This window comes from Xiphophorus maculatus, chromosome 24 (genome assembly GCF_002775205.1).
Source record: "Xiphophorus maculatus strain JP 163 A chromosome 24, X_maculatus-5.0-male, whole genome shotgun sequence".
In the NCBI taxonomy this organism is placed as follows: Eukaryota; Metazoa; Chordata; class Actinopteri; order Cyprinodontiformes; family Poeciliidae; genus Xiphophorus; species Xiphophorus maculatus.
The window spans coordinates 4,907,870-4,928,547 of record NC_036466.1 but is presented as its reverse complement, the minus strand read 5'-3'; the positions used below and the strand labels follow the sequence as shown (position 1 = coordinate 4,928,547).

The window sequence follows — 20,678 nt, the reverse complement described above, 5'->3', positions numbered from 1 at the left end:
TTAATCGTTTTGCCTTCACGTGTTTTCCTTTAGTGATGTCAGACCAATTACTGAGCAAAACCAAGGCACGCCAGTTCCGTGTGATATCACAGGAAAAGGGTCGTTAGGGCGCTAACCACCTTCACCGACATTTCCTGTGGTGATCGAGTCTGCACTGCAAGCAGAAACAGCGGGCGCAGACCGCCTCTTCCACATAAGAGCCCTTTTCTTTCTCTGCCCGTGCCCACTGCGTTGTTAATATGTCAAGATGTGGAATGTGGACGCATAACGGTGTGTAGGGCGGCCATCCTGTGGGTCCTTTTTCTGCCTGAATGTTTTTTCAAGCATGATGCAATAGTCTAGCTTCAGCAGACCAGGAATTATTGCCCGTTTTGCACCATTTTGCTGTTTGTCACAGTCGGGAACAGATTTCATTCAGACCGCCGTGCATTCCAGCTTTATATAATGGAACTCTTTTGGATATGATTTTTAAAAAAATTTTTTTATGTAAACTGACACAAGATGTGTTGGTATTAACTTGCACTGCTCTATCCATTCCATTGAGGTCATTTATCTGAATGAACTGCAAGTACCCATTTGGGGGATGGATAATTGTTTGTAATGGCAACAAAAAAATACATTACCTTCCAGCCACAGTATGTTCTTAGTTATAAGTATATAAAAAAAACCCTCAATAGTCTTTTGGCCTTTCTGTTTCTGGTAGACATGGATGAAATCTTGTTAGCCTGGAATGCCTTTTACTCCCTTGCATTAGGGAAATATGATCCTGCACAGCCAATGTGGTATATTTGCACCACAGTGCAAAAATATTAGTATTGCATAAAGAGCTTGCCCAACTGTCAATGAACTTGTATGCCAGTTTTGAGTGGCACAGACAAAAATAAGCAAATGTACCTCCGGTAGAGCAATACCCTGCACTGCTGTTCAGGATGTGCCTAAGCTCAGCAGTTCTTGTCTTTTGTAAAAATAATTTCTCAAAGTCCTTGGAATCAAATGGCTGAGAAGTATATATAAAGAACAAAGCAAATAAGTTCTTCTGTAGTTTATTTAATCGTTTTGTAGTAAAAAAAAACAAACAAACAAGCCTGTAATTTTAAAGGTAAAAGTAAAGCTGATTATGCAGTATATAAAACCTTCAGACAGAACATTGTATTGTCATAATTTATTTCATTCGATATTAATGTTACGTGATGTTTGGAAAAAATTATTTAAAGTATGTGTTCGGATGCAAGTCTGTAACAAGTGGTCTCACAATCCATTGCTCAATGGACGGCAGCAACTTTTAGACAACTATGCAAGCTAGTAAGGTACTTTAACAATTCAATTCATGTGTGTAGGACAATGAATACTTCTAAAACGATAGTAGGCCTTAAGGACTGCAGTTGCCCTTCTCTGATGAGCAAGCAATTTGTTTATGGATTCAACTGTCCATGTCTAAGTCATGCACTGTTGCAGAAGTGTAAGGGGGTATAGCTCAGTGGTAGAGCATTTGACTGCAGATCAAGAGGTCTCTGGTTCAACTCCGGATGCCCCCTGGGTTGGGTCACTGGGTTGTTGGTTTGGTCTGGGTGAAGATGGTCTTTAACAACAACGGATCAAATATTGATTCCCTAACACCACCCTGGGCAGTATGGGTAAAACGCACCTCATGTGCTCAGCTGGAGGCATTTAAAGTTTTAAACAAATTGATAAACAGGGAATTAGATCACATGTAATATATGCTGAGAATAAGTTCTGTGTGAAAATGATAGGGAATGTAAAGTTCATGGACAGTGAGGGGGTATAGCTCAGTGGTAGAGCATTTGACTGCAGATCAAGAGGTCTCTGGTTCAATTCCAGATGCTCCCTGATTTCTCTTTAGGATCTTGTTGGATCTGGAAGAAACCTGCATGTGAGAACAATAGTCTATAAAATCAGAGATACACAAAAGCCATCTTGGGCAACAAGGATCTGTATGCCAAATATACATCATGTGCTCAACTGCTGGCCTTTCAGATTTTAACCCCATTGATGAACAGGTAACTAAATTGTTTTCATCTACATGCTGAGAATAAGTTTTGTGTGAAAATGATAGGGAATGTATAGTTCATGGACAGTGAGGGGGTATAGCTCAGTGGTAGAGCATTTGACTGCAGATCAAGAGGTCTCTGGTTCAACTCCAGATGCTCCCTGCTTTCTCATTAGGGTGTTGCTTGATCTGGAAGCAACCTACCTGTGAGAACAATGGTATATCAAACAAAGATACACAAAAGCCATCTTAGCCAACAAGGATCTGTATGCCAAATATACATCATGTGCTCAACTGCAGGGCTTTCAAATTTTAACCCCATTGATGAACAGGTAACTAAATTGTTTTCATCTACATGCTGAGAATAAGTTTTGTGTGAAAATGATAGGGAATGTAAATTTCATGGACAGTGAGGGGGTATAGCTCAGTGGTAGAGCATTTGACTGCAGATCAAGAGGTCTCTGGTTCAACTCCGGATGCCCCCTGTGTTGGGTCAATGGGTTGTTGGTTTGGTCTGGGTGAAGATCGTCTTCACAGCGGATCAAATATTGATTCCCTAACACCATCCTGGGCAGTATGGGTATAACACACCTCATGTGTTCAGAGTTATAAACATATTGATGAACAGGGACTTAAATCATTTGTAATATGTAAATGTTGAGAGTGAGTTCTGTGTGAAGGGGTATAGCTCAGTGGTAGAGCATTTGACTGCAGATTAAGAGGTCTCTGGTTCAACTCCGGATGCTGACTGGTTTTACATTAGGATCTTGTTGGATCTGGAAGCAACCTACCTGTGAGAACAATAGCCTATAAAAACAAAAGCCATCTTGGGCAACAAGGATCCATAAATGAAATATACATCATGTGCTCAACTGCGAGGCTTTTAAATTTTAATCCAAATGACTAACAGGCAACTAAATCGTTTGAAAATGCTAAGGAATGTAAATTTCATTGACAGTGAGGGGGTATAGCTCAGTGGTAGAGCATTTGACTGCAGATCAAGAGGTCTCTGGTTCAACTCCGGATGCCCCCTGTGTTGGGTTGTTGGTTTGGTCTGGGTGATGATGGTCTTTGACAACAACAGCAGATCAAATATTGATTCCCAAACACCCTCCTGGGCAGTATGGGTAAAACACACCTCATGTGCTCAGCTGGAGGCATTTAAAGTTTTCAACAAATTGATAAACAGGGAATTAGATTGCATGTAATAATATATATGCTGAGAATAAGTTCTGTGAAAATGATAGGGAATGTAAATTTCATGGACAGTGAGGGGGTATAGCTCAGTGGTAGAGCATTTGACTGCAGATCAAGAGGTCTCTGGTTCAACTCCAGATGCTCCCTGCTTTCTCATTAGGGTGTTGCTTGATCTGGAAGCAACCTACCTGTGAGAACAATGGTATATCAAACAAAGATACACAAAAGCCATCTTAGCCAACAAGGATCTGTATGCCAAATATACATCATGTGCTCAACTGCAGGGCTTTCAAATTTTAACCCCATTGATGAACAGGTAACTAAATTGTTTTCATCTACATGCTGAGAATAAGTTTTGTGTGAAAATGATAGGGAATGTATAGTTCATGCACAGTGAGGGGGTATAGCTCAGTGGTAGAGCATTTGACTGCAGATCAAGAGGTCTCTGGTTCAACTCCGGATGCCCCCTGTGTTGGGTCAATGGGTTGTTGGTTTGGTCTGGGTGAAGATCGTCTTCACAGCGGATCAAATATTGATTCCCTAACACCATCCTGGGCAGTATGGGTATAACACACCTCATGTGTTCAGAGTTATAAACATATTGATGAACAGGGACTTAAATCATTTGTAATATGTAAATGTTGAGAGTGAGTTCTGTGTGAAGGGGTATAGCTCAGTGGTAGAGCATTTGACTGCAGATTAAGAGGTCTCTGGTTCAACTCTGGATGCTGACTGGTTTTACATTAGGATCTTGTTGGATCTGGAAGCAACCTACCTGTGAGAACAATAGCCTATAAAAACAAAAGCCATCTTGGGCAACAAGGATCCATAAATGAAATATACATCATGTGCTCAACTGCGAGGCTTTTAAATTTTAATCCAAATGACTAACAGGCAACTAAATCGTTTGAAAATGCTAAGGAATGTAAATTTCATTGACAGTGAGGGGGTATAGCTCAGTGGTAGAGCATTTGACTGCAGATCAAGAGGTCTCTGGTTCAACTCCGGATGCCCCCTGTGTTGGGTTGTTGGTTTGGTCTGGGTGATGATGGTCTTTGACAACAACAGCAGATCAAATATTGATTCCCAAACACCCTCCTGGGCAGTATGGGTAAAACACACCTCATGTGCTCAGCTGGAGGCATTTAAAGTTTTCAACAAATTGATAAACAGGGAATTAGATTGCATGTAATAATATATATGCTGAGAATAAGTTCTGTGAAAATGATAGGGAATGTAAATTTCATGGACAGTGAGGGGGTATAGCTCAGTGGTAGAGCATTTGACTGCAGATCAAGAGGTCTCTCGTTCAATTCCAGATGCTCCCTGATTTCTCTTTAGGATCTTGTTGGATCTGGAAGAAACCTGCATGTGAGAACAATAGTCTATAAAATCAGAGAAACACAAAAGCCATCTTGGGCAACAAGGATCCATAAGCCAAATATACATCATGTGCTCAACTGCAGGGCTTTCGAAATTTAACCCCATTGATCAACAGGCAACTAAATTGTTTTCATCTACATGCTGAGAATAAGTTTTGTGTGAAAATGATAGGGAATGTAAATTTCATGGACAGTGAGGGGGTATAGCTCAGTGGTAGAGCATTTGACTGCAGATCAAGAGGTCTCTGGTTCAACTCCAGATGCTCCCTGCTTTCTCATTAGGGTGTTGCTTGATCTGGAAGCAACCTACCTGTGAGAACAATGGTATATCAAACAAAGATACACAAAAGCCATCTTAGCCAACAAGGATCTGTATGCCAAATATACATCATGTGCTCAACTGCAGGGCTTTCAAATTTTAACCCCATTGATGAACAGGTAACTAAATTGTTTTCATCTACATGCTGAGAATAAGTTTTGTGTGAAAATGATAGGGAATGTATAGTTCATGCACAGTGAGGGGGTATAGCTCAGTGGTAGAGCATTTGACTGCAGATCAAGAGGTCTCTGGTTCAACTCCATATGCTCCCTGCTTTCTCATTAGGGTGTTGCTTGATCTGGAAGCAACCTACCTGTGAGAACAATGGTATATCAAACAAAGATACACAAAAGCCATCTTAGCCAACAAGGATCTGTATGCCAAATATACATCATGTGCTCAACTGCAGGGCTTTCAAATTTTAACCCCATTGATGAACAGGTAACTAAATTGTTTTCATCTACATGCTGAGAATAAGTTTTGTGTGAAAATGATAGGGAATGTATAGTTCATGCACAGTGAGGGGGTATAGCTCAGTGGTAGAGCATTTGACTGCAGATCAAGAGGTCTCTGGTTCAACTCCGGATGCCCCCTGTGTTGGGTCAATGGGTTGTTGGTTTGGTCTGGGTGAAGATCGTCTTCACAGCGGATCAAATATTGATTCCCTAACACCATCCTGGGCAGTATGGGTATAACACACCTCATGTGTTCAGAGTTATAAACATATTGATGAACAGGGACTTAAATCATTTGTAATATGTAAATGTTGAGAGTGAGTTCTGTGTGAAGGGGTATAGCTCAGTGGTAGAGCATTTGACTGCAGATTAAGAGGTCTCTGGTTCAACTCCGGATGCTGACTGGTTTTACATTAGGATCTTGTTGGATCTGGAAGCAACCTACCTGTGAGAACAATAGCCTATAAAAACAAAAGCCATCTTGGGCAACAAGGATCCATAAATGAAATATACATCATGTGCTCAACTGCGAGGCTTTTAAATTTTAATCCAAATGACTAACAGGCAACTAAATCGTTTGAAAATGCTAAGGAATGTAAATTTCATTGACAGTGAGGGGGTATAGCTCAGTGGTAGAGCATTTGACTGCAGATCAAGAGGTCTCTGGTTCAACTCCGGATGCCCCCTGTGTTGGGTTGTTGGTTTGGTCTGGGTGATGATGGTCTTTGACAACAACAGCAGATCAAATATTGATTCCCAAACACCCTCCTGGGCAGTATGGGTAAAACACACCTCATGTGCTCAGCTGGAGGCATTTAAAGTTTTCAACAAATTGATAAACAGGGAATTAGATTGCATGTAATAATATATATGCTGAGAATAAGTTCTGTGAAAATGATAGGGAATGTAAATTTCATGGACAGTGAGGGGGTATAGCTCAGTGGTAGAGCATTTGACTGCAGATCAAGAGGTCTCTGGTTCAACTCCGGATGCCCCCTGTGTTGGGTTGTTGGTTTGGTCTGGGAGATGATGGTCTTTGACAACAACAGCAGATCAAATATTGATTCCCAAACACCCTCCTGGGCAGTATGGGTAAAACACACCTCATGTGCTCAGCTGGAGGCATTTAAAGTTTTCAACAAATTGATAAACAGGGAATTAGATTGCATGTAATAATATATATGCTGAGAATAAGTTCTGTGAAAATGATAGGGAATGTAAATTTCATGGACAGTGAGGGGGTATAGCTCAGTGGTAGAGCATTTGACTGCAGATCAAGAGGTCTCTGGTTCAATTCCAGATGCTCCCTGATTTCTCTTTAGGATCTTGTTGGATCTGGAAGAAACCTGCATGTGAGAACAATAGTCTATAAAATCAGAGAAACACAAAAGCCATCTTGGGCAACAAGGATCCATAAGCCAAATATACATCATGTGCTCAACTGCAGGGCTTTCGAAATTTAACCCCATTGATCAACAGGCAACTAAATTGTTTTCATCTACATGCTGAGAATAAGTTTTGTGTGAAAATGATAGGGAATGTAAATTTCATGGACAGTGAGGGGGTATAGCTCAGTGGTAGAGCATTTGACTGCAGATCAAGAGGTCTCTGGTTCAACTCCATATGCTCCCTGCTTTCTCATTAGGGTGTTGCTTGATCTGGAAGCAACCTACCTGTGAGAACAATGGTATATCAAACAAAGATACACAAAAGCCATCTTAGCCAACAAGGATCTGTATGCCAAATATACATCATGTGCTCAACTGCAGGGCTTTCAAATTTTAACCCCATTGATGAACAGGTAACTAAATTGTTTTCATCTACATGCTGAGAATAAGTTTTGTGTGAAAATGATAGGGAATGTATAGTTCATGCACAGTGAGGGGGTATAGCTCAGTGGTAGAGCATTTGACTGCAGATCAAGAGGTCTCTGGTTCAACTCCGGATGCCCCCTGTGTTGGGTCAATGGGTTGTTGGTTTGGTCTGGGTGAAGATCGTCTTCACAGCGGATCAAATATTGATTCCCTAACACCATCCTGGGCAGTATGGGTATAACACACCTCATGTTTTCAGAGTTATAAACATATTGATGAACAGGGACTTAAATCATTTGTAATATGTAAATGTTGAGAGTGAGTTCTGTGTGAAGGGGTATAGCTCAGTGGTAGAGCATTTGACTGCAGATTAAGAGGTCTCTGGTTCAACTCTGGATGCTGACTGGTTTTACATTAGGATCTTGTTGGATCTGGAAGCAACCTACCTGTGAGAACAATAGCCTATAAAAACAAAAGCCATCTTGGGCAACAAGGATCCATAAATGAAATATACATCATGTGCTCAACTGCGAGGCTTTTAAATTTTAATCCAAATGACTAACAGGCAACTAAATCGTTTGAAAATGCTAAGGAATGTAAATTTCATTGACAGTGAGGGGGTATAGCTCAGTGGTAGAGCATTTGACTGCAGATCAAGAGGTCTCTGGTTCAACTCCGGATGCCCCCTGTGTTGGGTTGTTGGTTTGGTCTGGGAGATGATGGTCTTTGACAACAACAGCAGATCAAATATTGATTCCCAAACACCCTCCTGGGCAGTATGGGTAAAACACACCTCATGTGCTCAGCTGGAGGCATTTAAAGTTTTCAACAAATTGATAAACAGGGAATTAGATTGCATGTAATAATATATATGCTGAGAATAAGTTCTGTGAAAATGATAGGGAATGTAAATTTCATGGACAGTGAGGGGGTATAGCTCAGTGGTAGAGCATTTGACTGCAGATCAAGAGGTCTCTCGTTCAATTCCAGATGCTCCCTGATTTCTCTTTAGGATCTTGTTGGATCTGGAAGAAACCTGCATGTGAGAACAATAGTCTATAAAATCAGAGAAACACAAAAGCCATCTTGGGCAACAAGGATCCATAAGCCAAATATACATCATGTGCTCAACTGCAGGGCTTTCGAAATTTAACCCCATTGATCAACAGGCAACTAAATTGTTTTCATCTACATGCTGAGAATAAGTTTTGTGTGAAAATGATAGGGAATGTAAATTTCATGGACAGTGAGGGGGTATAGCTCAGTGGTAGAGCATTTGACTGCAGATCAAGAGGTCTCTGGTTCAACTCCAGATGCTCCCTGCTTTCTCATTAGGGTGTTGCTTGATCTGGAAGCAACCTACCTGTGAGAACAATGGTATATCAAACAAAGATACACAAAAGCCATCTTAGCCAACAAGGATCTGTATGCCAAATATACATCATGTGCTCAACTGCAGGGCTTTCAAATTTTAACCCCATTGATGAACAGGTAACTAAATTGTTTTCATCTACATGCTGAGAATAAGTTTTGTGTGAAAATGATAGGGAATGTATAGTTCATGCACAGTGAGGGGGTATAGCTCAGTGGTAGAGCATTTGACTGCAGATCAAGAGGTCTCTGGTTCAACTCCATATGCTCCCTGCTTTCTCATTAGGGTGTTGCTTGATCTGGAAGCAACCTACCTGTGAGAACAATGGTATATCAAACAAAGATACACAAAAGCCATCTTAGCCAACAAGGATCTGTATGCCAAATATACATCATGTGCTCAACTGCAGGGCTTTCAAATTTTAACCCCATTGATGAACAGGTAACTAAATTGTTTTCATCTACATGCTGAGAATAAGTTTTGTGTGAAAATGATAGGGAATGTATAGTTCATGCACAGTGAGGGGGTATAGCTCAGTGGTAGAGCATTTGACTGCAGATCAAGAGGTCTCTGGTTCAACTCCGGATGCCCCCTGTGTTGGGTCAATGGGTTGTTGGTTTGGTCTGGGTGAAGATCGTCTTCACAGCGGATCAAATATTGATTCCCTAACACCATCCTGGGCAGTATGGGTATAACACACCTCATGTGTTCAGAGTTATAAACATATTGATGAACAGGGACTTAAATCATTTGTAATATGTAAATGTTGAGAGTGAGTTCTGTGTGAAGGGGTATAGCTCAGTGGTAGAGCATTTGACTGCAGATTAAGAGGTCTCTGGTTCAACTCCGGATGCTGACTGGTTTTACATTAGGATCTTGTTGGATCTGGAAGCAACCTACCTGTGAGAACAATAGCCTATAAAAACAAAAGCCATCTTGGGCAACAAGGATCCATAAATGAAATATACATCATGTGCTCAACTGCGAGGCTTTTAAATTTTAATCCAAATGACTAACAGGCAACTAAATCGTTTGAAAATGCTAAGGAATGTAAATTTCATTGACAGTGAGGGGGTATAGCTCAGTGGTAGAGCATTTGACTGCAGATCAAGAGGTCTCTGGTTCAACTCCGGATGCCCCCTGTGTTGGGTTGTTGGTTTGGTCTGGGTGATGATGGTCTTTGACAACAACAGCAGATCAAATATTGATTCCCAAACACCCTCCTGGGCAGTATGGGTAAAACACACCTCATGTGCTCAGCTGGAGGCATTTAAAGTTTTCAACAAATTGATAAACAGGGAATTAGATTGCATGTAATAATATATATGCTGAGAATAAGTTCTGTGAAAATGATAGGGAATGTAAATTTCATGGACAGTGAGGGGGTATAGCTCAGTGGTAGAGCATTTGACTGCAGATCAAGAGGTCTCTGGTTCAACTCCGGATGCCCCCTGTGTTGGGTTGTTGGTTTGGTCTGGGAGATGATGGTCTTTGACAACAACAGCAGATCAAATATTGATTCCCAAACACCCTCCTGGGCAGTATGGGTAAAACACACCTCATGTGCTCAGCTGGAGGCATTTAAAGTTTTCAACAAATTGATAAACAGGGAATTAGATTGCATGTAATAATATATATGCTGAGAATAAGTTCTGTGAAAATGATAGGGAATGTAAATTTCATGGACAGTGAGGGGGTATAGCTCAGTGGTAGAGCATTTGACTGCAGATCAAGAGGTCTCTCGTTCAATTCCAGATGCTCCCTGATTTCTCTTTAGGATCTTGTTGGATCTGGAAGAAACCTGCATGTGAGAACAATAGTCTATAAAATCAGAGAAACACAAAAGCCATCTTGGGCAACAAGGATCCATAAGCCAAATATACATCATGTGCTCAACTGCAGGGCTTTCGAAATTTAACCCCATTGATCAACAGGCAACTAAATTGTTTTCATCTACATGCTGAGAATAAGTTTTGTGTGAAAATGATAGGGAATGTAAATTTCATGGACAGTGAGGGGGTATAGCTCAGTGGTAGAGCATTTGACTGCAGATCAAGAGGTCTCTGGTTCAACTCCAGATGCTCCCTGCTTTCTCATTAGGGTGTTGCTTGATCTGGAAGCAACCTACCTGTGAGAACAATGGTATATCAAACAAAGATACACAAAAGCCATCTTAGCCAACAAGGATCTGTATGCCAAATATACATCATGTGCTCAACTGCAGGGCTTTCAAATTTTAACCCCATTGATGAACAGGTAACTAAATTGTTTTCATCTACATGCTGAGAATAAGTTTTGTGTGAAAATGATAGGGAATGTATAGTTCATGCACAGTGAGGGGGTATAGCTCAGTGGTAGAGCATTTGACTGCAGATCAAGAGGTCTCTGGTTCAACTCCATATGCTCCCTGCTTTCTCATTAGGGTGTTGCTTGATCTGGAAGCAACCTACCTGTGAGAACAATGGTATATCAAACAAAGATACACAAAAGCCATCTTAGCCAACAAGGATCTGTATGCCAAATATACATCATGTGCTCAACTGCAGGGCTTTCAAATTTTAACCCCATTGATGAACAGGTAACTAAATTGTTTTCATCTACATGCTGAGAATAAGTTTTGTGTGAAAATGATAGGGAATGTATAGTTCATGCACAGTGAGGGGGTATAGCTCAGTGGTAGAGCATTTGACTGCAGATCAAGAGGTCTCTGGTTCAACTCCGGATGCCCCCTGTGTTGGGTCAATGGGTTGTTGGTTTGGTCTGGGTGAAGATCGTCTTCACAGCGGATCAAATATTGATTCCCTAACACCATCCTGGGCAGTATGGGTATAACACACCTCATGTGTTCAGAGTTATAAACATATTGATGAACAGGGACTTAAATCATTTGTAATATGTAAATGTTGAGAGTGAGTTCTGTGTGAAGGGGTATAGCTCAGTGGTAGAGCATTTGACTGCAGATTAAGAGGTCTCTGGTTCAACTCCGGATGCTGACTGGTTTTACATTAGGATCTTGTTGGATCTGGAAGCAACCTACCTGTGAGAACAATAGCCTATAAAAACAAAAGCCATCTTGGGCAACAAGGATCCATAAATGAAATATACATCATGTGCTCAACTGCGAGGCTTTTAAATTTTAATCCAAATGACTAACAGGCAACTAAATCGTTTGAAAATGCTAAGGAATGTAAATTTCATTGACAGTGAGGGGGTATAGCTCAGTGGTAGAGCATTTGACTGCAGATCAAGAGGTCTCTGGTTCAACTCCGGATGCCCCCTGTGTTGGGTTGTTGGTTTGGTCTGGGTGATGATGGTCTTTGACAACAACAGCAGATCAAATATTGATTCCCAAACACCCTCCTGGGCAGTATGGGTAAAACACACCTCATGTGCTCAGCTGGAGGCATTTAAAGTTTTCAACAAATTGATAAACAGGGAATTAGATTGCATGTAATAATATATATGCTGAGAATAAGTTCTGTGAAAATGATAGGGAATGTAAATTTCATGGACAGTGAGGGGGTATAGCTCAGTGGTAGAGCATTTGACTGCAGATCAAGAGGTCTCTGGTTCAACTCCGGATGCCCCCTGTGTTGGGTTGTTGGTTTGGTCTGGGAGATGATGGTCTTTGACAACAACAGCAGATCAAATATTGATTCCCAAACACCCTCCTGGGCAGTATGGGTAAAACACACCTCATGTGCTCAGCTGGAGGCATTTAAAGTTTTCAACAAATTGATAAACAGGGAATTAGATTGCATGTAATAATATATATGCTGAGAATAAGTTCTGTGAAAATGATAGGGAATGTAAATTTCATGGACAGTGAGGGGGTATAGCTCAGTGGTAGAGCATTTGACTGCAGATCAAGAGGTCTCTGGTTCAATTCCAGATGCTCCCTGATTTCTCTTTAGGATCTTGTTGGATCTGGAAGAAACCTGCATGTGAGAACAATAGTCTATAAAATCAGAGAAACACAAAAGCCATCTTGGGCAACAAGGATCCATAAGCCAAATATACATCATGTGCTCAACTGCAGGGCTTTCGAAATTTAACCCCATTGATCAACAGGCAACTAAATTGTTTTCATCTACATGCTGAGAATAAGTTTTGTGTGAAAATGATAGGGAATGTAAATTTCATGGACAGTGAGGGGGTATAGCTCAGTGGTAGAGCATTTGACTGCAGATCAAGAGGTCTCTGGTTCAACTCCATATGCTCCCTGCTTTCTCATTAGGGTGTTGCTTGATCTGGAAGCAACCTACCTGTGAGAACAATGGTATATCAAACAAAGATACACAAAAGCCATCTTAGCCAACAAGGATCTGTATGCCAAATATACATCATGTGCTCAACTGCAGGGCTTTCAAATTTTAACCCCATTGATGAACAGGTAACTAAATTGTTTTCATCTACATGCTGAGAATAAGTTTTGTGTGAAAATGATAGGGAATGTATAGTTCATGCACAGTGAGGGGGTATAGCTCAGTGGTAGAGCATTTGACTGCAGATCAAGAGGTCTCTGGTTCAACTCCGGATGCCCCCTGTGTTGGGTCAATGGGTTGTTGGTTTGGTCTGGGTGAAGATCGTCTTCACAGCGGATCAAATATTGATTCCCTAACACCATCCTGGGCAGTATGGGTATAACACACCTCATGTTTTCAGAGTTATAAACATATTGATGAACAGGGACTTAAATCATTTGTAATATGTAAATGTTGAGAGTGAGTTCTGTGTGAAGGGGTATAGCTCAGTGGTAGAGCATTTGACTGCAGATTAAGAGGTCTCTGGTTCAACTCTGGATGCTGACTGGTTTTACATTAGGATCTTGTTGGATCTGGAAGCAACCTACCTGTGAGAACAATAGCCTATAAAAACAAAAGCCATCTTGGGCAACAAGGATCCATAAATGAAATATACATCATGTGCTCAACTGCGAGGCTTTTAAATTTTAATCCAAATGACTAACAGGCAACTAAATCGTTTGAAAATGCTAAGGAATGTAAATTTCATTGACAGTGAGGGGGTATAGCTCAGTGGTAGAGCATTTGACTGCAGATCAAGAGGTCTCTGGTTCAACTCCGGATGCCCCCTGTGTTGGGTTGTTGGTTTGGTCTGGGAGATGATGGTCTTTGACAACAACAGCAGATCAAATATTGATTCCCAAACACCCTCCTGGGCAGTATGGGTAAAACACACCTCATGTGCTCAGCTGGAGGCATTTAAAGTTTTCAACAAATTGATAAACAGGGAATTAGATTGCATGTAATAATATATATGCTGAGAATAAGTTCTGTGAAAATGATAGGGAATGTAAATTTCATGGACAGTGAGGGGGTATAGCTCAGTGGTAGAGCATTTGACTGCAGATCAAGAGGTCTCTCGTTCAATTCCAGATGCTCCCTGATTTCTCTTTAGGATCTTGTTGGATCTGGAAGAAACCTGCATGTGAGAACAATAGTCTAGAAAATCAGAGAAACACAAAAGCCATCTTGGGCAACAAGGATCCATAAGCCAAATATACATCATGTGCTCAACTGCAGGGCTTTCGAAATTTAACCCCATTGATCAACAGGCAACTAAATTGTTTTCATCTACATGCTGAGAATAAGTTTTGTGTGAAAATGATAGGGAATGTAAATTTCATGGACAGTGAGGGGGTATAGCTCAGTGGTAGAGCATTTGACTGCAGATCAAGAGGTCTCTGGTTCAACTCCAGATGCTCCCTGCTTTCTCATTAGGGTGTTGCTTGATCTGGAAGCAACCTACCTGTGAGAACAATGGTATATCAAACAAAGATACACAAAAGCCATCTTAGCCAACAAGGATCTGTATGCCAAATATACATCATGTGCTCAACTGCAGGGCTTTCAAATTTTAACCCCATTGATGAACAGGTAACTAAATTGTTTTCATCTACATGCTGAGAATAAGTTTTGTGTGAAAATGATAGGGAATGTATAGTTCATGCACAGTGAGGGGGTATAGCTCAGTGGTAGAGCATTTGACTGCAGATCAAGAGGTCTCTGGTTCAACTCCATATGCTCCCTGCTTTCTCATTAGGGTGTTGCTTGATCTGGAAGCAACCTACCTGTGAGAACAATGGTATATCAAACAAAGATACACAAAAGCCATCTTAGCCAACAAGGATCTGTATGCCAAATATACATCATGTGCTCAACTGCAGGGCTTTCAAATTTTAACCCCATTGATGAACAGGTAACTAAATTGTTTTCATCTACATGCTGAGAATAAGTTTTGTGTGAAAATGATAGGGAATGTATAGTTCATGCACAGTGAGGGGGTATAGCTCAGTGGTAGAGCATTTGACTGCAGATCAAGAGGTCTCTGGTTCAACTCCGGATGCCCCCTGTGTTGGGTCAATGGGTTGTTGGTTTGGTCTGGGTGAAGATCGTCTTCACAGCGGATCAAATATTGATTCCCTAACACCATCCTGGGCAGTATGGGTATAACACACCTCATGTGTTCAGAGTTATAAACATATTGATGAACAGGGACTTAAATCATTTGTAATATGTAAATGTTGAGAGTGAGTTCTGTGTGAAGGGGTATAGCTCAGTGGTAGAGCATTTGACTGCAGATTAAGAGGTCTCTGGTTCAACTCCGGATGCTGACTGGTTTTACATTAGGATCTTGTTGGATCTGGAAGCAACCTACCTGTGAGAACAATAGCCTATAAAAACAAAAGCCATCTTGGGCAACAAGGATCCATAAATGAAATATACATCATGTGCTCAACTGCGAGGCTTTTAAATTTTAATCCAAATGACTAACAGGCAACTAAATCGTTTGAAAATGCTAAGGAATGTAAATTTCATTGACAGTGAGGGGGTATAGCTCAGTGGTAGAGCATTTGACTGCAGATCAAGAGGTCTCTGGTTCAACTCCGGATGCCCCCTGTGTTGGGTTGTTGGTTTGGTCTGGGTGATGATGGTCTTTGACAACAACAGCAGATCAAATATTGATTCCCAAACACCCTCCTGGGCAGTATGGGTAAAACACACCTCATGTGCTCAGCTGGAGGCATTTAAAGTTTTCAACAAATTGATAAACAGGGAATTAGATTGCATGTAATAATATATATGCTGAGAATAAGTTCTGTGAAAATGATAGGGAATGTAAATTTCATGGACAGTGAGGGGGTATAGCTCAGTGGTAGAGCATTTGACTGCAGATCAAGAGGTCTCTGGTTCAACTCCGGATGCCCCCTGTGTTGGGTTGTTGGTTTGGTCTGGGAGATGATGGTCTTTGACAACAACAGCAGATCAAATATTGATTCCCAAACACCCTCCTGGGCAGTATGGGTAAAACACACCTCATGTGCTCAGCTGGAGGCATTTAAAGTTTTCAACAAATTGATAAACAGGGAATTAGATTGCATGTAATAATATATATGCTGAGAATAAGTTCTGTGAAAATGATAGGGAATGTAAATTTCATGGACAGTGAGGGGGTATAGCTCAGTGGTAGAGCATTTGACTGCAGATCAAGAGGTCTCTGGTTCAATTCCAGATGCTCCCTGATTTCTCTTTAGGATCTTGTTGGATCTGGAAGAAACCTGCATGTGAGAACAATAGTCTATAAAATCAGAGAAACACAAAAGCCATCTTGGGCAACAAGGATCCATAAGCCAAATATACATCATGTGCTCAACTGCAGGGCTTTCGAAATTTAACCCCATTGATCAACAGGCAACTAAATTGTTTTCATCTACATGCTGAGAATAAGTTTTGTGTGAAAATGATAGGGAATGTAAATTTCATGGACAGTGAGGGGGTATAGCTCAGTGGTAGAGCATTTGACTGCAGATCAAGAGGTCTCTGGTTCAACTCCATATGCTCCCTGCTTTCTCATTAGGGTGTTGCTTGATCTGGAAGCAACCTACCTGTGAGAACAATGGTATATCAAACAAAGATACACAAAAGCCATCTTAGCCAACAAGGATCTGTATGCCAAATATACATCATGTGCTCAACTGCAGGGCTTTCAAATTTTAACCCCATTGATGAACAGGTAACTAAATTGTTTTCATCTACATGCTGAGAATAAGTTTTTGTGAAAATGATAGGGAATGTATAGTTCATGCACAGTGAGGGGGTATAGCTCAGTGGTAGAGCATTTGACTGCAGATCAAGAGGTCTCTGGTTCAACTCCGGATGCCCCCTGTGTTGGGTCAATGGGTTGTTGGTTTGGTCTGGGTGAAGATCGTCTTCACAGCGGATCAAATATTGATTCCCTAACACCATCCTGGGCAGTATGGGTATAACACACCTCATGTTTTCAGAGTTATAAACATATTGATGAACAGGGACTTAAATCATTTGTAATATGTAAATGTTGAGAGTGAGTTCTGTGTGAAGGGGTATAGCTCAGTGGTAGAGCATTTGACTGCAGATTAAGAGGTCTCTGGTTCAACTCTGGATGCTGACTGGTTTTACATTAGGATCTTGTTGGATCTGGAAGCAACCTACCTGTGAGAACAATAGCCTATAAAAACAAAAGCCATCTTGGGCAACAAGGATCCATAAATGAAATATACATCATGTGCTCAACTGCGAGGCTTTTAAATTTTAATCCAAATGACTAACAGGCAACTAAATCGTTTGAAAATGCTAAGGAATGTAAATTTCATTGACAGTGAGGGGGTATAGCTCAGTGGTAGAGCATTTGACTGCAGATCAAGAGGTCTCTGGTTCAACTCCGGATGCCCCCTGTGTTGGGTTGTTGGTTTGGTCTGGGAGATGATGGTCTTTGACAACAACAGCAGATCAAATATTGATTCCCAAACACCCTCCTGGGCAGTATGGGTAAAACACACCTCATGTGCTCAGCTGGAGGCATTTAAAGTTTTCAACAAATTGATAAACAGGGAATTAGATTGCATGTAATAATATATATGCTGAGAATAAGTTCTGTGAAAATGATAGGGAATGTAAATTTCATGGACAGTGAGGGGGTATAGCTCAGTGGTAGAGCATTTGACTGCAGATCAAGAGGTCTCTCGTTCAATTCCAGATGCTCCCTGATTTCTCTTTAGGATCTTGTTGGATCTGGAAGAAACCTGCATGTGAGAACAATAGTCTATAAAATCAGAGAAACACAAAAGCCATCTTGGGCAACAAGGATCCATAAGCCAAATATACATCATGTGCTCAACTGCAGGGCTTTCGAAATTTAACCCCATTGATCAACAGGCAACTAAATTGTTTTCATCTACATGCTGAGAATAAGTTTTGTGTGAAAATGATAGGGAATGTAAATTTCATGGACAGTGAGGGGGTATAGCTCAGTGGTAGAGCATTTGACTGCAGATCAAGAGGTCTCTGGTTCAACTCCGGATGCCCCCTGTGTTGGGTCAATGGGTTGTTGGTTTGGTCTGGGTGAAGATCGTCTTCACAGCGGATCAAATATTGATTCCCTAACACCATCCTGGGCAGTATGGGTATAACACACCTCATGTGTTCAGAGTTATAAACATATTGATGAACAGGGACTTAAATCATTTGTAATATGTAAATGTTGAGAGTGAGTTCTGTGTGAAGGGGTATAGCTCAGTGGTAGAGCATTTGACTGCAGATTAAGAGGTCTCTGGTTCAACTCCGGATGCTGACTGGTTTTACATTAGGATCTTGTTGGATCTGGAAGCAACCTACCTGTGAGAACAATAGCCTATAAAAACAAAAGCCATCTTGGGCAACAAGGATCCATAAATGAAATATACATCATGTGCTCAACTGCGAGGCTTTTAAATTTTAATCCAAATGACTAACAGGCAACTAAATCGTTTGAAAATGCTAAGGAATGTAAATTTCATTGACAGTGAGGGGGTATAGCTCAGTGGTAGAGCATTTGACTGCAGATCAAGAGGTCTCTGGTTCAACTCCGGATGCCCCCTGTGTTGGGTTGTTGGTTTGGTCTGGGAGATGATGGTCTTTGACAACAACAGCAGATCAAATATTGATTCCCAAACACCCTCCTGGGCAGTATGGGTAAAACACACCTCATGTGCTCAGCTGGAGGCATTTAAAGTTTTCAACAAATTGATAAACAGGGAATTAGATTGCATGTAATAATATATATGCTGAGAATAAGTTCTGTGAAAATGATAGGGAATGTAAATTTCATGGACAGTGAGGGGGTATAGCTCAGTGGTAGAGCATTTGACTGCAGATCAAGAGGTCTCTGGTTCAATTCCAGATGCTCCCTGATTTCTCTTTAGGATCTTGTTGGATCTGGAAGAAACCTGCATGTGAGAACAATAGTCTATAAAATCAGAGAAACACAAAAGCCATCTTGGGCAACAAGGATCCATAAGCCAAATATACATCATGTGCTCAACTGCAGGGCTTTCGAAATTTAACCCCATTGATCAACAGGCAACTAAATTGTTTTTATCTACATGCTGAGAATAAGTTTTGTGTGAAAATGATAGGGAATGTAAATTTCATGGACAGTGAGGGGGTATAGCTCAGTGGTAGAGCATTTGACTGCAGATCAAGAGGTCTCTGGTTCAATTCCAGATGCTCCCTGATTTCTCTTTAGGATCTTGTTGGATCTGGAAGAAACCTGCATGTGAGAACAATAGTCTATAAAATCAGAGAAACACAAAAGCCATCTTAGCCAACAAGGATCCGTATGCCAAATATACATCATGTGCGCAACTGTACACTCTCAAGTTTTGAACACATTGACCCACTGGGCAACTAAATCGTTTTCATCTACAGGCTGAGACTAAGTTCTGTGTGAAAATGCTAAGGCATGTAACATTCATGCAACGTGAGGGGGTATAGCTCAGTGGTAGAGCATTTGACTGCAGATCAAGAGGTCTTTGGTTCAACTCCGGATGCCCCCTGCTTTTTAGGATCATGTTTGATCTGTAAGCAACCTTTCTGTGAGAACAATAGTCTATACAGTGGCCTCAAACTCCAGTGCTGCAACTTTTACATGTGCCTCTGCTGCACCACACCTGAATAGAATAATTAGGTCAGTAGCAAGGCTCGGAGAACTGATCTACACAAGGAGGAGGCAATTAATCCATTTCATTCCAGTGTTTTGTACCTGTGGGACATCTAAGAACTGCAGGACTGCGGCCCTCGAGGACTGGAGTTTGAGACCCCTGCTCTATAAAAACAAAGAAACAATAAAGCAATCTTGGGCAACAAGGATCCATAAGCCAAATATACATCATGTGCTCAACTGCAGGGCTTTCAAATTTTAACCCCATTGATGAACAGGTAACTAAATTGTTTTCATCTACATTCTGAGAATAAGTTCTGTGTGAAAATGATAGGGAATGTAAAGTTCATGGACAGTGAGGGGGTATAGCTCAGTGGTAGAGCATTTGACTGCAGATCAAGAGGTCTCTGGTTCAACTCCGGATGCCCCCTGTGTTGGGTCACTGGGTTGTTGGTTTGGTCTGGGTGAAGATGGTCTTTGACAACAACAGCGGATCAAATATTGATTCCCTAACACAATCCTGGGCAGTATGGGTATAACACACCTCATGTGCTCAGAGTTTCAACCATATTGATGAACAGGGAATTAAATCATTTGTAATATGTACATGTTGAGACTGAGTTCTGTGTGAAGGGGTATAGCTCAGTGGTAGAGCATTTGACTGCAGATCAAGAGGTCTCCGGTTAAACTCCAGACGCCCTCTGGTTTATCAATATGAAGATTTTCAATCTGGATAAAATTGACCATTGACAACAGATGGTGACCCTATGCTAATGCTATCCTGTGCAATATGTCTTTGTGTGCTCAGCTGTAGGCCTTTGAATTTCTAAACCCATTGATGAACAGGCACCTAAATCATCCTTTTGTATGTGCTGAAACTAAGTTCTGTCCAAAGATTCTAAGGAATATAAAAGTAGCACAATGTAAGAGGTTTAGCTAAGTGATGGAGCATTTGACTGTAGATCAAGAGGTTTCTGGTTCATCTACTGATGTCCACTGGTTTCGCAATAGCAAGATACACTGCCTGGCCAAAAAAAAAGTCGCCACCTGGATTTAACTAAGCAAATAGGTACAAGCCTCCTATTGGATAAGTACTGCATAGGCGATTATCTTTCAGCTGGCAACAAGTTATTTAACCCCAGCTGATGCAATGA

At 41.1% G+C, this 20,678-nt stretch overlaps 51 non-coding genes across 51 annotated transcripts; all 51 read left to right on the top strand.

The window, feature by feature from the left end:
- Positions 1 to 1,463: 1,463 nt before the first annotated feature.
- On the top strand, positions 1,464 to 1,535 carry trnac-gca. Its single transcript has one exon. It is a non-coding gene; the product is annotated as a tRNA-Cys (tRNA).
- A 241-nt stretch (positions 1,536 to 1,776) lies between these two features.
- trnac-gca lies at positions 1,777 to 1,848 on the top strand. Its single transcript has one exon. It is a non-coding gene; the product is annotated as a tRNA-Cys (tRNA).
- A 251-nt stretch (positions 1,849 to 2,099) lies between these two features.
- trnac-gca lies at positions 2,100 to 2,171 on the top strand. Its single transcript has one exon. It is a non-coding gene; the product is annotated as a tRNA-Cys (tRNA).
- Positions 2,172 to 2,421: 250 nt separating this feature from the next.
- On the top strand, positions 2,422 to 2,493 carry trnac-gca. Its single transcript has one exon. It is a non-coding gene; the product is annotated as a tRNA-Cys (tRNA).
- A 476-nt stretch (positions 2,494 to 2,969) lies between these two features.
- Positions 2,970 to 3,041, top strand: trnac-gca. Its single transcript has one exon. It is a non-coding gene; the product is annotated as a tRNA-Cys (tRNA).
- A 239-nt stretch (positions 3,042 to 3,280) lies between these two features.
- On the top strand, positions 3,281 to 3,352 carry trnac-gca. The gene has a single exon. It is a non-coding gene; the product is annotated as a tRNA-Cys (tRNA).
- Positions 3,353 to 3,602: 250 nt separating this feature from the next.
- trnac-gca lies at positions 3,603 to 3,674 on the top strand. The gene has a single exon. It is a non-coding gene; the product is annotated as a tRNA-Cys (tRNA).
- A 476-nt stretch (positions 3,675 to 4,150) lies between these two features.
- trnac-gca lies at positions 4,151 to 4,222 on the top strand. Its single transcript has one exon. It is a non-coding gene; the product is annotated as a tRNA-Cys (tRNA).
- A 239-nt stretch (positions 4,223 to 4,461) lies between these two features.
- Positions 4,462 to 4,533, top strand: trnac-gca. The gene has a single exon. It is a non-coding gene; the product is annotated as a tRNA-Cys (tRNA).
- A 251-nt stretch (positions 4,534 to 4,784) lies between these two features.
- Positions 4,785 to 4,856, top strand: trnac-gca. Its single transcript has one exon. It is a non-coding gene; the product is annotated as a tRNA-Cys (tRNA).
- Positions 4,857 to 5,106: 250 nt separating this feature from the next.
- Positions 5,107 to 5,178, top strand: trnac-gca. The gene has a single exon. It is a non-coding gene; the product is annotated as a tRNA-Cys (tRNA).
- Positions 5,179 to 5,428: 250 nt separating this feature from the next.
- trnac-gca lies at positions 5,429 to 5,500 on the top strand. Its single transcript has one exon. It is a non-coding gene; the product is annotated as a tRNA-Cys (tRNA).
- Positions 5,501 to 5,976: 476 nt separating this feature from the next.
- On the top strand, positions 5,977 to 6,048 carry trnac-gca. The gene has a single exon. It is a non-coding gene; the product is annotated as a tRNA-Cys (tRNA).
- Positions 6,049 to 6,287: 239 nt separating this feature from the next.
- trnac-gca lies at positions 6,288 to 6,359 on the top strand. Its single transcript has one exon. It is a non-coding gene; the product is annotated as a tRNA-Cys (tRNA).
- A 239-nt stretch (positions 6,360 to 6,598) lies between these two features.
- Positions 6,599 to 6,670, top strand: trnac-gca. The gene has a single exon. It is a non-coding gene; the product is annotated as a tRNA-Cys (tRNA).
- Positions 6,671 to 6,921: 251 nt separating this feature from the next.
- Positions 6,922 to 6,993, top strand: trnac-gca. The gene has a single exon. It is a non-coding gene; the product is annotated as a tRNA-Cys (tRNA).
- Positions 6,994 to 7,243: 250 nt separating this feature from the next.
- Positions 7,244 to 7,315, top strand: trnac-gca. The gene has a single exon. It is a non-coding gene; the product is annotated as a tRNA-Cys (tRNA).
- A 476-nt stretch (positions 7,316 to 7,791) lies between these two features.
- On the top strand, positions 7,792 to 7,863 carry trnac-gca. Its single transcript has one exon. It is a non-coding gene; the product is annotated as a tRNA-Cys (tRNA).
- A 239-nt stretch (positions 7,864 to 8,102) lies between these two features.
- trnac-gca lies at positions 8,103 to 8,174 on the top strand. Its single transcript has one exon. It is a non-coding gene; the product is annotated as a tRNA-Cys (tRNA).
- A 251-nt stretch (positions 8,175 to 8,425) lies between these two features.
- Positions 8,426 to 8,497, top strand: trnac-gca. The gene has a single exon. It is a non-coding gene; the product is annotated as a tRNA-Cys (tRNA).
- A 250-nt stretch (positions 8,498 to 8,747) lies between these two features.
- trnac-gca lies at positions 8,748 to 8,819 on the top strand. The gene has a single exon. It is a non-coding gene; the product is annotated as a tRNA-Cys (tRNA).
- A 250-nt stretch (positions 8,820 to 9,069) lies between these two features.
- Positions 9,070 to 9,141, top strand: trnac-gca. Its single transcript has one exon. It is a non-coding gene; the product is annotated as a tRNA-Cys (tRNA).
- A 476-nt stretch (positions 9,142 to 9,617) lies between these two features.
- On the top strand, positions 9,618 to 9,689 carry trnac-gca. Its single transcript has one exon. It is a non-coding gene; the product is annotated as a tRNA-Cys (tRNA).
- A 239-nt stretch (positions 9,690 to 9,928) lies between these two features.
- On the top strand, positions 9,929 to 10,000 carry trnac-gca. The gene has a single exon. It is a non-coding gene; the product is annotated as a tRNA-Cys (tRNA).
- A 239-nt stretch (positions 10,001 to 10,239) lies between these two features.
- trnac-gca lies at positions 10,240 to 10,311 on the top strand. Its single transcript has one exon. It is a non-coding gene; the product is annotated as a tRNA-Cys (tRNA).
- Positions 10,312 to 10,562: 251 nt separating this feature from the next.
- trnac-gca lies at positions 10,563 to 10,634 on the top strand. Its single transcript has one exon. It is a non-coding gene; the product is annotated as a tRNA-Cys (tRNA).
- A 250-nt stretch (positions 10,635 to 10,884) lies between these two features.
- On the top strand, positions 10,885 to 10,956 carry trnac-gca. The gene has a single exon. It is a non-coding gene; the product is annotated as a tRNA-Cys (tRNA).
- A 250-nt stretch (positions 10,957 to 11,206) lies between these two features.
- On the top strand, positions 11,207 to 11,278 carry trnac-gca. Its single transcript has one exon. It is a non-coding gene; the product is annotated as a tRNA-Cys (tRNA).
- A 476-nt stretch (positions 11,279 to 11,754) lies between these two features.
- Positions 11,755 to 11,826, top strand: trnac-gca. The gene has a single exon. It is a non-coding gene; the product is annotated as a tRNA-Cys (tRNA).
- Positions 11,827 to 12,065: 239 nt separating this feature from the next.
- Positions 12,066 to 12,137, top strand: trnac-gca. The gene has a single exon. It is a non-coding gene; the product is annotated as a tRNA-Cys (tRNA).
- A 239-nt stretch (positions 12,138 to 12,376) lies between these two features.
- Positions 12,377 to 12,448, top strand: trnac-gca. The gene has a single exon. It is a non-coding gene; the product is annotated as a tRNA-Cys (tRNA).
- Positions 12,449 to 12,699: 251 nt separating this feature from the next.
- Positions 12,700 to 12,771, top strand: trnac-gca. The gene has a single exon. It is a non-coding gene; the product is annotated as a tRNA-Cys (tRNA).
- A 250-nt stretch (positions 12,772 to 13,021) lies between these two features.
- trnac-gca lies at positions 13,022 to 13,093 on the top strand. Its single transcript has one exon. It is a non-coding gene; the product is annotated as a tRNA-Cys (tRNA).
- A 476-nt stretch (positions 13,094 to 13,569) lies between these two features.
- Positions 13,570 to 13,641, top strand: trnac-gca. Its single transcript has one exon. It is a non-coding gene; the product is annotated as a tRNA-Cys (tRNA).
- Positions 13,642 to 13,880: 239 nt separating this feature from the next.
- trnac-gca lies at positions 13,881 to 13,952 on the top strand. The gene has a single exon. It is a non-coding gene; the product is annotated as a tRNA-Cys (tRNA).
- Positions 13,953 to 14,203: 251 nt separating this feature from the next.
- Positions 14,204 to 14,275, top strand: trnac-gca. The gene has a single exon. It is a non-coding gene; the product is annotated as a tRNA-Cys (tRNA).
- Positions 14,276 to 14,525: 250 nt separating this feature from the next.
- On the top strand, positions 14,526 to 14,597 carry trnac-gca. Its single transcript has one exon. It is a non-coding gene; the product is annotated as a tRNA-Cys (tRNA).
- A 250-nt stretch (positions 14,598 to 14,847) lies between these two features.
- trnac-gca lies at positions 14,848 to 14,919 on the top strand. Its single transcript has one exon. It is a non-coding gene; the product is annotated as a tRNA-Cys (tRNA).
- Positions 14,920 to 15,395: 476 nt separating this feature from the next.
- Positions 15,396 to 15,467, top strand: trnac-gca. Its single transcript has one exon. It is a non-coding gene; the product is annotated as a tRNA-Cys (tRNA).
- Positions 15,468 to 15,706: 239 nt separating this feature from the next.
- On the top strand, positions 15,707 to 15,778 carry trnac-gca. The gene has a single exon. It is a non-coding gene; the product is annotated as a tRNA-Cys (tRNA).
- A 239-nt stretch (positions 15,779 to 16,017) lies between these two features.
- On the top strand, positions 16,018 to 16,089 carry trnac-gca. The gene has a single exon. It is a non-coding gene; the product is annotated as a tRNA-Cys (tRNA).
- Positions 16,090 to 16,340: 251 nt separating this feature from the next.
- Positions 16,341 to 16,412, top strand: trnac-gca. The gene has a single exon. It is a non-coding gene; the product is annotated as a tRNA-Cys (tRNA).
- A 249-nt stretch (positions 16,413 to 16,661) lies between these two features.
- Positions 16,662 to 16,733, top strand: trnac-gca. Its single transcript has one exon. It is a non-coding gene; the product is annotated as a tRNA-Cys (tRNA).
- A 476-nt stretch (positions 16,734 to 17,209) lies between these two features.
- On the top strand, positions 17,210 to 17,281 carry trnac-gca. The gene has a single exon. It is a non-coding gene; the product is annotated as a tRNA-Cys (tRNA).
- A 239-nt stretch (positions 17,282 to 17,520) lies between these two features.
- Positions 17,521 to 17,592, top strand: trnac-gca. The gene has a single exon. It is a non-coding gene; the product is annotated as a tRNA-Cys (tRNA).
- A 251-nt stretch (positions 17,593 to 17,843) lies between these two features.
- On the top strand, positions 17,844 to 17,915 carry trnac-gca. Its single transcript has one exon. It is a non-coding gene; the product is annotated as a tRNA-Cys (tRNA).
- Positions 17,916 to 18,391: 476 nt separating this feature from the next.
- Positions 18,392 to 18,463, top strand: trnac-gca. The gene has a single exon. It is a non-coding gene; the product is annotated as a tRNA-Cys (tRNA).
- Positions 18,464 to 18,702: 239 nt separating this feature from the next.
- Positions 18,703 to 18,774, top strand: trnac-gca. Its single transcript has one exon. It is a non-coding gene; the product is annotated as a tRNA-Cys (tRNA).
- A 251-nt stretch (positions 18,775 to 19,025) lies between these two features.
- Positions 19,026 to 19,097, top strand: trnac-gca. The gene has a single exon. It is a non-coding gene; the product is annotated as a tRNA-Cys (tRNA).
- A 251-nt stretch (positions 19,098 to 19,348) lies between these two features.
- Positions 19,349 to 19,420, top strand: trnac-gca. The gene has a single exon. It is a non-coding gene; the product is annotated as a tRNA-Cys (tRNA).
- Positions 19,421 to 19,883: 463 nt separating this feature from the next.
- Positions 19,884 to 19,955, top strand: trnac-gca. Its single transcript has one exon. It is a non-coding gene; the product is annotated as a tRNA-Cys (tRNA).
- Positions 19,956 to 20,678: the final 723 nt, after the last annotated feature.